The sequence below is a fragment of the Suricata suricatta genome, chromosome 8 (genome assembly GCF_006229205.1).
Source record: "Suricata suricatta isolate VVHF042 chromosome 8, meerkat_22Aug2017_6uvM2_HiC, whole genome shotgun sequence".
Lineage (NCBI taxonomy): Eukaryota > Metazoa > Chordata > Mammalia > Carnivora > Herpestidae > Suricata > Suricata suricatta.
In genome coordinates, this window is record NC_043707.1 from 42,297,886 (window position 1) to 42,309,033 (window position 11,148).

The window sequence follows — 11,148 nt, forward strand, 5'->3', positions numbered from 1 at the left end:
TGGGAACAATTAAGGTCCAGTCTCTTAGCAACTTTGAAGCTTATAATGCAGTATTGTTGACTGTAATCACTATACTGTGCATGAGCTCTCCAGGATTTATTTATCTACCAGTTCCCAGTCTGTATCCTTAGATAACCCCCAATTCCCCGATCCCTCAGTCTCTGGTGACTACCATTCTACTCCACTTCTGTTTTTGTGAGTTTGGCTTTTTTAGATTCCACATATAACTGATATCACACAGTATTTGTCTTTCTCTCTTTTTTTTTTCCCTAAATGATCAGTATTTGTCTTTCTCAATCTAATTTATCTCACTTAGCATAATGCCCCCAAAGTCCATCTATGTTATTGCAAATGGCAGGATAGCCTTCTTTCTCATGGCTGAATTGTAATGTATATATATTTCACATTCTCTATCCACTCATCTGGTGATGGACACTTGGGTTGTTTCCATGGCTTATCTATGGTGAATAATGCTACAATAAACATAGAAGTACAAATCTTTTCAATATCCCGTTTTCATTTTTTTGGGAGATATACTCAGAAGTGGGATTGCTAAATCATATGGTAATTCTATTTTTAATTTTTTGAGAAACCTATATACTCTTTGCCATAGTGGCTGAGCAAATTGATATTCCTCCCAACAGTGTATAAGAATTCTCAACGCCAATCCTCACTAACACCTGTTATCTCTTATCTTCTTGATGATAGTCATTCTAATAGGTGTAGGGTGATATTGTGGTTTTGATTTGAATTTTCCTGATGATTAGTGATGTTGAGTATCTTTTCTTGTGTCTGTTAGTCATTTGGATGTCTTCTTTGGAAAAGAAAGTCTATGTAGTTCTTCTGTCCATTTTTTAAAATTAGATTGTTTTTCTAAATATTTTTTGGAATTAACCTCTTATCCAATGTACAGTTTGCAAATATTTTCTCCAATTCTATAGTTTCTGTTTCATTTTGTTAATTTTTTGTTTTGCTTCATAGAAGTTTTTTAGTTTGACATATTCCCACTTGTTGATTTTTGCTTTTGTTGCTTGTGCTTTTGGTGTTATATCAAGAAAATCATTACCCAGTGCAATGTCAAAGGGTTTCTTCCTTATATTTTCTTCTAGGAGCCCTACAGTATTGGGTCTTGTGTTGAAGTCTCTAATCCATTTTGAATTAGTTTTTGTAAGTGATATAAGATAGTCATCCAAGGCCATTTTTGTGCATGTGGTCATCCAGTTATCCCAGTACCCTTTGTTTAAGAGACTATCCTTTTCCCATTCAGTGTTCTAGGTTCCCTTTTCAATATTTGTTGACCACCTGTGCTGGATTATTTCTGGGCTCTCTATTCTCTTCCATTGACCACTGGTCTATGTATATATTTTTTATGCCACCGCCATACTGTTTTAATTACTATAACATTGTAGTATAGTTTGAAATCAAGAAGTGTGATACCTCCTGCTTTGTTTTTCTTTCTCAAGATTGCTTTGGCTACTTGGGGTCTTTTGTGGTTCCATACACGTTTTAGGATTGTTTTTTCTATTTCTGTGAAAAATGCCATTGAAATTTTGATAGAGATCATATTGAGTCTATAGAAGGCTTTGGGCAGTATGAATATTTTAACAATAAGTTTTCTTCTATTTATAAACATGGAATATTTTCCCGTTTGTTTGTGAGAGAGACAACTACTTTATAAAACAGAACAATCTGAGTCACTCTTCAGATACTCCAGGAGTGATTACTGACATCACTATATTATAACAAAGGATACAATTTTTTTAAAAAACATATCCCTCGAGGTGCCTGGGTGGCTTAGTCGGTTGAGCATCCAGCTTCAGCTCATGTCATGATCTTGTGGTTCGTGCGTTCGAGTCCTGCATGAGGCTGTGTGCTGACAGCTAGCTCAGAGCCTGGAGCCTGTCTTTGGATTCTGTGTCTCCCTCTGTCCTTGACCCTCCCCTACTCACACTGTCTCTCTCTCTCAAAAATAAATAAAACATTTAAAAATTTTAAAAAGTATTTAAAAAATAAAAATATAACCCCCTCCCATCAATAAATTATAAAATTGTGTTTTACCTACTTTTTTTAAGAAGGTAGAAAGATATCTGACTATTTTTTTATAAGATCATCCATGAAAACAATTAAAAATTTAAAATATTTTGGCACTTGAGGGAATATTTTCCTAATATGTAGAAAATTAATTTATGCTATCCAGCTTATTTGGGGATAGTAGAAGTACTCCTGCCCTTGATAAGCTCTACCAGTGAGTCTCATAACATTTTTTTTATAGTTTGTTTATCTTTGAGACAGAGAAAGGCAGAGCATAAGTCGGGGAGGGGAAGAGAGAGAGAGGGAAACACAGAACCTGAAACAGGCTCCAGGCTGTGAGCTGTCACCACAGAACCTGACGTAGGGGTTGAACCCACAAACTGTGAGATCATGACCTGAGCCGAAGTTGGATGCTTAACTGACTGAGCCACCCAGGCTCACATCAGTTGGATTTCTATACACTAACAATGGAATACTTGGGTGGGGGGGGATATCTCGTTCACAGAAGAATTGGAAATAATTTTTAAAAACACTTCAGAATAAATTTAACCAAAGAGATGAAAGATCTGTATACTCAAAATTATAAGTCTTTGATAAAAAAAATTGAGTAAGACACAAATGGAACAATATCCCATGTTTATGAATTGGATGAATTAGTATTTCTAAGATGTCCACACTACCCAAAGTCTTCTATAGATTCAATATAATCCCTATCAAAATTTCAATGGAATCAACAGAGAAATAATCCTAAAATTTATAGGGAACCACAAAAACCCCAACTAGCCAAAGCAATTCTGAGAAAGAAGAACAAAAATGGAGGCTTCACATCTACTGATTTCAAACTGTACTGCAAAGTTATAGTAAGCAAAACAGTATGACATTGGCATAGAAAATAGATACACAGACCAATGGAACAGAATAGAGAGTCCAGAAAGAATCAAGTGCATATATGATCAACAAGTATTTGGCAAGGGAGGCAAGAATGCTCAATGAGGAAAGCATAGTCTCCTCAACAAATGGTAGGGGATAACTGCGTAACCATACATAGAAATTGCACCTTTTTACACCACTGACAAAAATTAACTCAAAATGGATTAAAGACTTAAACACAAGACCCAAAACTATAAAACTCCTAGAAGAAAACATAGTCTCGAAAGCCTTGATATTGATCTTGGCATTGATTTTGGATTGATACCTTAAAACTGCAGGCAACAAGGCAAAAATAAATATGTGCAACTATATCACACTTGAAAGCTTCTGCACGGCAAAAGAAACAATCAACAAAATGAAACAGCAATTTATAGAATGGGAGAAAAAGATTACAAATCATATTTTGAATAAGGAATTAATATCCCTTATTAAATATAGAAAGAACTCATACAACTCAGTAGAAAAATAATAATCTGATTAAAAATGGGCAGAGGACCTGAAAAGACCTTTTTTCCAAAGAAGACATAAAAATGGTCAATAGGTACATGAATAACTTGTAATTACATATAACAAATATTTTTGAAGTTTTTTAGCATTTTGCTTTGAAATACTTAACCATTAAATTGAAGTTTTAATTAACATGAGAAAATTGATAGTGTTAACTAAAAAAAGTATATGATATACCCAACATATTGTATTAGCTATATAAAATCTATTTAATTAAAATCTAGAGAGAAATACACCCCAAAAAAGTGCTCAACATCATTAATCATCAAGAAATGCTACCCAAAATTGCAATGAGATTTCACCTCCTACCTGTCAGAATGACCAACAGAACAAGAGATAAGAGATAAAAAGACAAGAGATAACCAGTGTTAGTGAAGATGTGGAGAAGAGAGAACACCTGGCACTGTTGGTGGGAAACGAAAAATTGGTACAGCCATTGTGACAAATGGTACAGAGATTCCTCAAATTTTTAAAATAGAATTACCATATGATTCAGCAATCCCACGTCTGGGTGTATATCCAAAGGAAATGAAAACAGGATGTCCTACGTTTATTGTAGCATTATTCACAATAGCCAAGATAGAGAGAAAACCTAAGTTTCCATCAACAGATAAGTGAATAAAGCAGATGTGATTTTGTGCACATGCACACGCACGCACACGCACACACACACACACACACACACACACACACACACAGCCTTCAAAAGTAAGGAAATCCTATCATTTGTGATGAGATGTACGGACCTTGGGGTCATTATGCTAAGTGAAATAAGTCAGTGAGGAAAAGACATGCTCTCAGTTACACGTGGAATCTAAAGAAGCCAAACAAATGAAAGCAGTAGAATAGTGGTTCCCGGAGGCAGGGGAGTGAGGGAACTGGAGTGATGTTGATCAGAGGATGCAAACTTCCCGTTACAAGATAAATAAGTTATGGGGATCAAGCACACAGCCTTGCGATTATAGTTAACCGTACTGCATTATATATTTAAAATGTGTAACAAAGTAGATCTTAAATGTTTGCCCCACAAAAAGAAATGGTAATTATGTGACATGATGGAGGCGTTAGCTAATGATGAAAATTATATTGCAATACATAAGGCTAGCAAATCAAGACGTGTGCTTTAAACGTATACAATGTCATATGTCAATTACATATCCATAACGCTGACAAAAATAAAATGCTATTTAGGCAAAAAAGTAAAATAAAATAAAGCAGAACATCCCTTAAAGAAAAGTTAAGATGATAATAACAGATACATAAACATTCAGGTAAGGAAAGGAGAAATGTTGGGGTTTTTAAAGTATTTATTTTGAGAGAAAGAGAGAAAAAAAAAATCCCAAGAAGCCTCCACACTGTCAGTGCAGATCCCGATGTGGGGCTTGAACTCATGGACCATGAGATCATGACCAGAGCCAAAATTAAGAGTAGGATGCTTAACCGACTGAGCCACCCAGGCACCCCATGGAAAGGGGCAATGTTTCTTAAATATTTTATTTCATATTGCTCCTTAATTAATTTTCAAAAGCTGTATTATACCATCCACATTATTAAGTAATATCTAAAACTTTTCATCATAACTTAAAAAGATGATAGAATGTAATTCATAGAGTCTCATATATAATGACATATTTAATTAAAATGGGTACATCGCCTCTTTAATATTTTCAATAGAATCTAAATAACCACTTGATTGCTACCATCACCCATTTTTAAAACTGCACAAACATGCTCTTTTTAAGAGTTGAAAATTTACATCATTTAATTTTCTTATAAAACATGTATTTTATGAGAATGTTATCTAAATGTAATATGCTCTCTGTTCTGCAGTATAAAAATTGAAATTAAATTTTTAAAATTTTCCATCACCATAAAGCTCTAAGTACTAGAAAATTCCCTGTGGATTGAGTTATTATCATAAAAGTATAACCATACACACTTGGTCAAAACAACAGAAATTTATTTCATATTTTGAAATATAGTGTTAAACATAAAGAAGTAAAATTTCATTGGAAATAGGACTTGTTTTTAAAAAGTTGATTGATCCAATATTACTTATTGCTAGAAAGAAATAGGGTTTACTATCAATTCTACTCCTATTTTTTGTTTTCATAACTTTTAGTGCTAAGCAATTAAGCTCAAATAAATAAGTGGCTGTACCACAGTCACTCAAGTCTTTTATTCCGTCTAAGCTATAAGCCAAAATCACATAGTATTTATAATCAATTATAGTAATGTATATGTATCAGCTAATGCCTAACTGTAGTTGAAAGCAAAGAATTGGAAATCACCTGACTCACAAAATGATTTATTACCCAGTCATTACAATCATTCACTTTCTCTTTTTCTGGGAAGCATTTCAAAAAGACTTTAGTAAGACTTGTCAATTACTATTAATTATGCCTGTTGCCCTTCCACTTAGAAGTATTTGTTGTACTCAATAAACTCAGAAAGGGCTCAGGAATCAAATTATTGTTCATTTTAATACATCTTTGCAATGCAATATTTTTTATAAAATGCTTTTATTTTATTATGTGTTTTTATCAAAGTCTTAGAACTGTGATATGATACCCACTCATTCAATGTACGGTAAATATCTGCATAATCTATTTGACAGTGCCAGCTCTCATTTTCAACTCAATCAGCCAAATTGGAAAAAAAAATGTGACTTCATTTCTTAATTTAAATAAACATATTACTGTGCATCCCCATGACAGTCATCTAACTAATGACATTTTATTCCAAGATAGATAAATAAATACACAAAACATACAGACTTCCCAAGAATGAAACAGTCTTGCTGCATTTCCTGTTTTTTACTGATCCTCTCCTTAAAAAGATATGTTTTTGACCAGGGAATCGTAAAGGTGAGTTCATGTTGAAGAAAAAGTGTCATCACTTCTGCTGCAATCTATAATATAGACGTTATATTACCCCTGTATCACATTGCTAATGAGAGATTAAGCCAAGATTTGAAATCACCTCTCCTAACTCAGTGACACACTAAAGCAGTCTCATTAGAATTACTTAAAAATTTACTTAAGTAAATCCCGTCTCAGCTAAAGGTGATCATGGCAGATACAGATCTAACTTTATTACACCTAACATGGGTCAAAATGACACTTCCTAATGGGAAGCTTCACTCTTAACAGAATTATGTGAAAGACAGTTATACCGGGATAACTTGAAAAGGAAGATTTCCTCAGTCAGTATTGGAAATTGTCCCTTCGTTCCGTGCCCTGAAGCAATGAGCTTGATTAGATTCGGGCTGTATGAGAAATGTGTTCTGCTTTGTCAAGTCGAAGAAAGGCAAATGTAAAAAGCGAAGGCAAGAAGCACGGGAAAGAGGAGACCTCCAGCCCAGAAAAACTGACCTAGCACAGCAGAAGTCATCCCATGAACTGGGTGGGTTTGAGCCTTAAAAGAAAAAAGTGCATGTGGTAAATCACAGGCTTGAAGCAAACTGATTTGTAAAGGGCACTCTTATAACGAAATGATCATCCAGCACCTCAAATCCTGAAATATTTGTTTCAGATAGCACTCAAAAATGCTATCATTGACCAGACGGTTTTCATGTTCAACAAATGCATACCAGTGATCTTCTAAACATTCATTGAAATTAACTAATGAAACAACTAAAAGACAAAGGAAAATACGATAGATGAATTTTTGATTCACAGTTTCAGATAAACATACTGGACTTCCCAAGAATGTTTTAATTAAATCATTTCCAGATCTCTTAAAGATCAAACGAGAACAAATGCACAGCCAAATGAATTAATTTTTCAGAAAAACAGGATAGAAACTACATCACAATAAAAAAAAGTTGAAAGAACTACAAAAATGATCAGTGCAATGACCATGTATATGATCAGTCAAGTTCTCTGTAAGTCAGCAAGAACTTAACGCTTTTCCACTTCCTGGTATCCACACATCCTACCTAAATTTATTCTGACATGCTTATCTTTCTTGTTTCTCCAATTTTCTTTCCTTGGTGCTAAGATATTCACTGAATCTAGAGTTTCACTGTAGTTCATTCAGGAAAACATAAGCCCTAACCCTTTCCCCCATTTATTTCCTGCTCCATTAACATTGCCTACAACTTTCCTAAAATGCATTCTGATTATTAGTCTCATTACCCACAATTATTCCAAATCAAATATAGATTACATAACAAGATTTTGATGTGGTGGAATGCAGTGACTTTCATTTTCTAATATTAGCTTTGCCACTGATAGTTCTAAAATATATGAAAGGTAAATCAGGGCTGATGAGATTTGGGTTCAAAGAAGGAGAGGTTAAATCTTTTAAACTATAAATATATAGTGTTCAGAATTTAGGTTGAAATTATTATGCTCTTTGCTTTTCTGCTCTGGTTATGGATTTCTAACAGGCCTCTGAGATGAGATAAGTAAAAACCTAAAATAAGTCAGCAGATCTTCAAAAATAGATATTGAGCCCGTTGGGCAAAAAGGAGGGTAGGGGAAGACAGAAATGATTTTGTTTATCTCATGTTCTTCATCCAAGACCTCTGCAGTCAATTCTTTGCGGAGCCTGGCTGTAAGCCCTTACAGTCAGGCTCAGGAAGCCTAAACGCTAATCAGTGGCAATTAAAAGTTTCACTGGGCACTGTTAAAACTTTCAAAGTCAATGAGTTGGAGTAGCAGTGGCAAATGAGCGGCAATGGGGATTGTTAAATAGTCACTGTCTGCAAGATCCGTCAGTGGTAGGAGTGTGCAAATTAAAAGATGTCTCCTACGACACCAAGTCACTGGAAGACTCATTTAAACAACATCCCTAAATAATTAGAGGCTCCGTGCCTTCATTAAGAACCAAAAACAAGTGCTTGCCCCACGTGCAGGTAAATGACAGCAGGGACAGGCAAAAGTTGTTTTCTAGTTCAGACTCAGAAAAATGTGTCATTTTTATTGGCTGAAGAAAAAAATTCCCCATAATAATTTTGTGATTGTGCTCTCATTAGGAGTCATGAGAGAGCTCAAGAAGCCCAGGGCTCTCATAAAGTATCCTGTTATTTCCATCTACTCCTCAACAACAGTTTTATGGTAAAACTAACATAATGAGACTTCTTACTCTTTAGCCCTTCTGCCTGGGGATTCTCAGTGACATTAAACACATATAGGGTATTAACCACATATTGGTTAAGATGAGCCTCATACCAAAAATGTGGCCAGGTATCTACATGGATTACATTAAACAGATTTTTCTCAAAGAAATTGTTTGAATTTCTTTGGAGGTTGGTTTGGAAAGAAAGAGTACAGAAGAAACTAGAGGAATATGCCAATTTTAGCCAGTCTTTAATGGGAAGTAATATGTCTACTTGGCCGCTGGTTATGGTCTTTGGCACCAGAATGTCAGCTCTGCTGGAATGAGTCTTTGATACAAATGCTAAGTCCGATACAAACTTGGCAAGGACTTCAGTTTGAGTGGAAGAAGGAAGAGGTCACTCACGCCCTTTACAGATATTTCCTGAGCTTCTACTAAGCACAAAGTCCTGGGATAAGTACCAAGAGGGATACAGTTTTGGATCACTTGTGAATCCTGATTTCAAGAGCTTATGCACTGATAGGGAAGGTAAAGCAAATTCTTCAACACTGATAATGCAAGATGTGGACAGAAGGGTGCTTTTAAGTGGCTAAAAGATTTCTAGAGAACTACAGAAGACACTGTTAAAGTTGTCCAGGAGAGAGAGATCATATCGTCCAACAACAGCAGAATATACATTCTTCTCAAGCTCATGAAATATGCTCAAGACCTCTGCAGATAGACTACATTCTGGGCCATAAAACACATCTTAATAAATTTTAAAAAATAGAAATCATGTAATGTCTGCAAGATAGACTACATTCTGGGCCATAAAACACATCTTAATAAATTTTAAAAAATAGAAATCATGTAATGTCTGCTCTCAGACTACAATGAAATTAACTAGAAATCGATAACAGAAGACAACAATTCAAAACCTTGGCATATGTGGATATTCAATAATACACTTTTAAATAACACATGGACCAAAGAAAGAATCTCAAATAACTTAAAGATATTTTGAGTTAGTAAAAAATGAAAAACAACTTATCAAAAATTTTGAAATGCTGTGAAGGTAGTGCTTTGAATGAAACTTACAGCATTCAATGTATATGTTAGAAAAGAAGAAAGGTCTAAAATCAATAATCCAAGTTTCCACCTTAGGAAACTAGAAAGAGAAGAGGAAAATTAAATCCAAATTAAGCAGAAGAAAAGAAATAATATGAATTATTGACACTGAAAACAGGAAATCAATAGAGAAAATCAACAAAACCAAAAGCTGGTTCTTTGAAAGGATAAATACAATTGACAAGGCTGTATCCAAACTAAGAAAACGAGAGGACATAAATTTCTAATATCAAAAATGAAATAAGTGACATCACTACAGCTCTTAGTGGATACTAAAAGGGTAATAAAGGATTACTCAAAACAACTCTATGCCCACATATTTGATAACCTAGGTGAAATAGACCAGTTCCTTGAAAGAAACAAGCTGCCAAAACTTACACAAAAATAAACAGATAATCTGAATAGGTCTATAAATATTAAAGAATTTGAATTGATAATTAATAATCTTCTAAAACAGAAAGTACTTGGACCAGATGGGCTCACAGGTGAATTCTACCAAACGTTAAAAGAATTATACCAATTCTTTATAATCTCTTTCAATGGGAATCTTCCTTACTCTTAAAACTCACTAAAACAAAAACAAAAACCAGTAAGCAACATGATTTTAAAATGTGTCAAAGATCTTAACAGATATCTCACCAAAAAAAGATATACAGATGGAAAATAAGCATATTAAAAGATGTTCCATCTTATATGTCATCAGGGAAATGCAAATTAAAACAATGAGATACCACTACACACTTATCAGAATGGCCAAAATCCTGAACACTGATAACAATAAATGCTGGTGAGGATGTGGAGCAATAGGAACTCTTACACGCTGCTAGTGGGAATGTAAAATGATATAACTACTTTGGAAGACAGTTTGGCAGTTTTTTACAAAGCTAAATATACTCTTACCATATGATCCAGAACTCATGCTTCTTGGTATTTACCCAAAGGAGTTGAAAACTTATGTCCATACAAAAACCTGCACACTGATATTTATAGCAAGTTTATTCATAATTGCCAAAGCTTAGAGGCAACCAAGATGTCCTATAGAGGGTGAAGAGATACATAAGTGGTGATGCATCTAGACAATGAAATATTATTCAGAGCTAAAAAGAAATGAGCTATCAAGACATGAAAATACATGGAGAAACCTTAAATGCATATTACTAAGTGAAAGAGGCCAATGTGGAAAGGCTGCATGCTGTATGATTACAACTATATGACATTCTGGAAAAGGCAACCTATGGAGACAGTGAAAAGATCAGTGATTGCCAAGAGTTGAGGGACAGTGAAAACACTACATGTAATACTATGGAGATGGATACATATCATTATACATTTGTCCAGACCCAAAGAATGTACAACACTAGGGTGAACTCATGTAAAATGTGGAATTCGGGTTAGTTATGATATGTTAATGCACGTTGATCAGTTGTAACAAATGCACCACTCTGGTGGGAACTGTTTATAATGAAGTGGGCTACGCATGTGAGGGTAGGGCAGGGAGTATATGGGAAA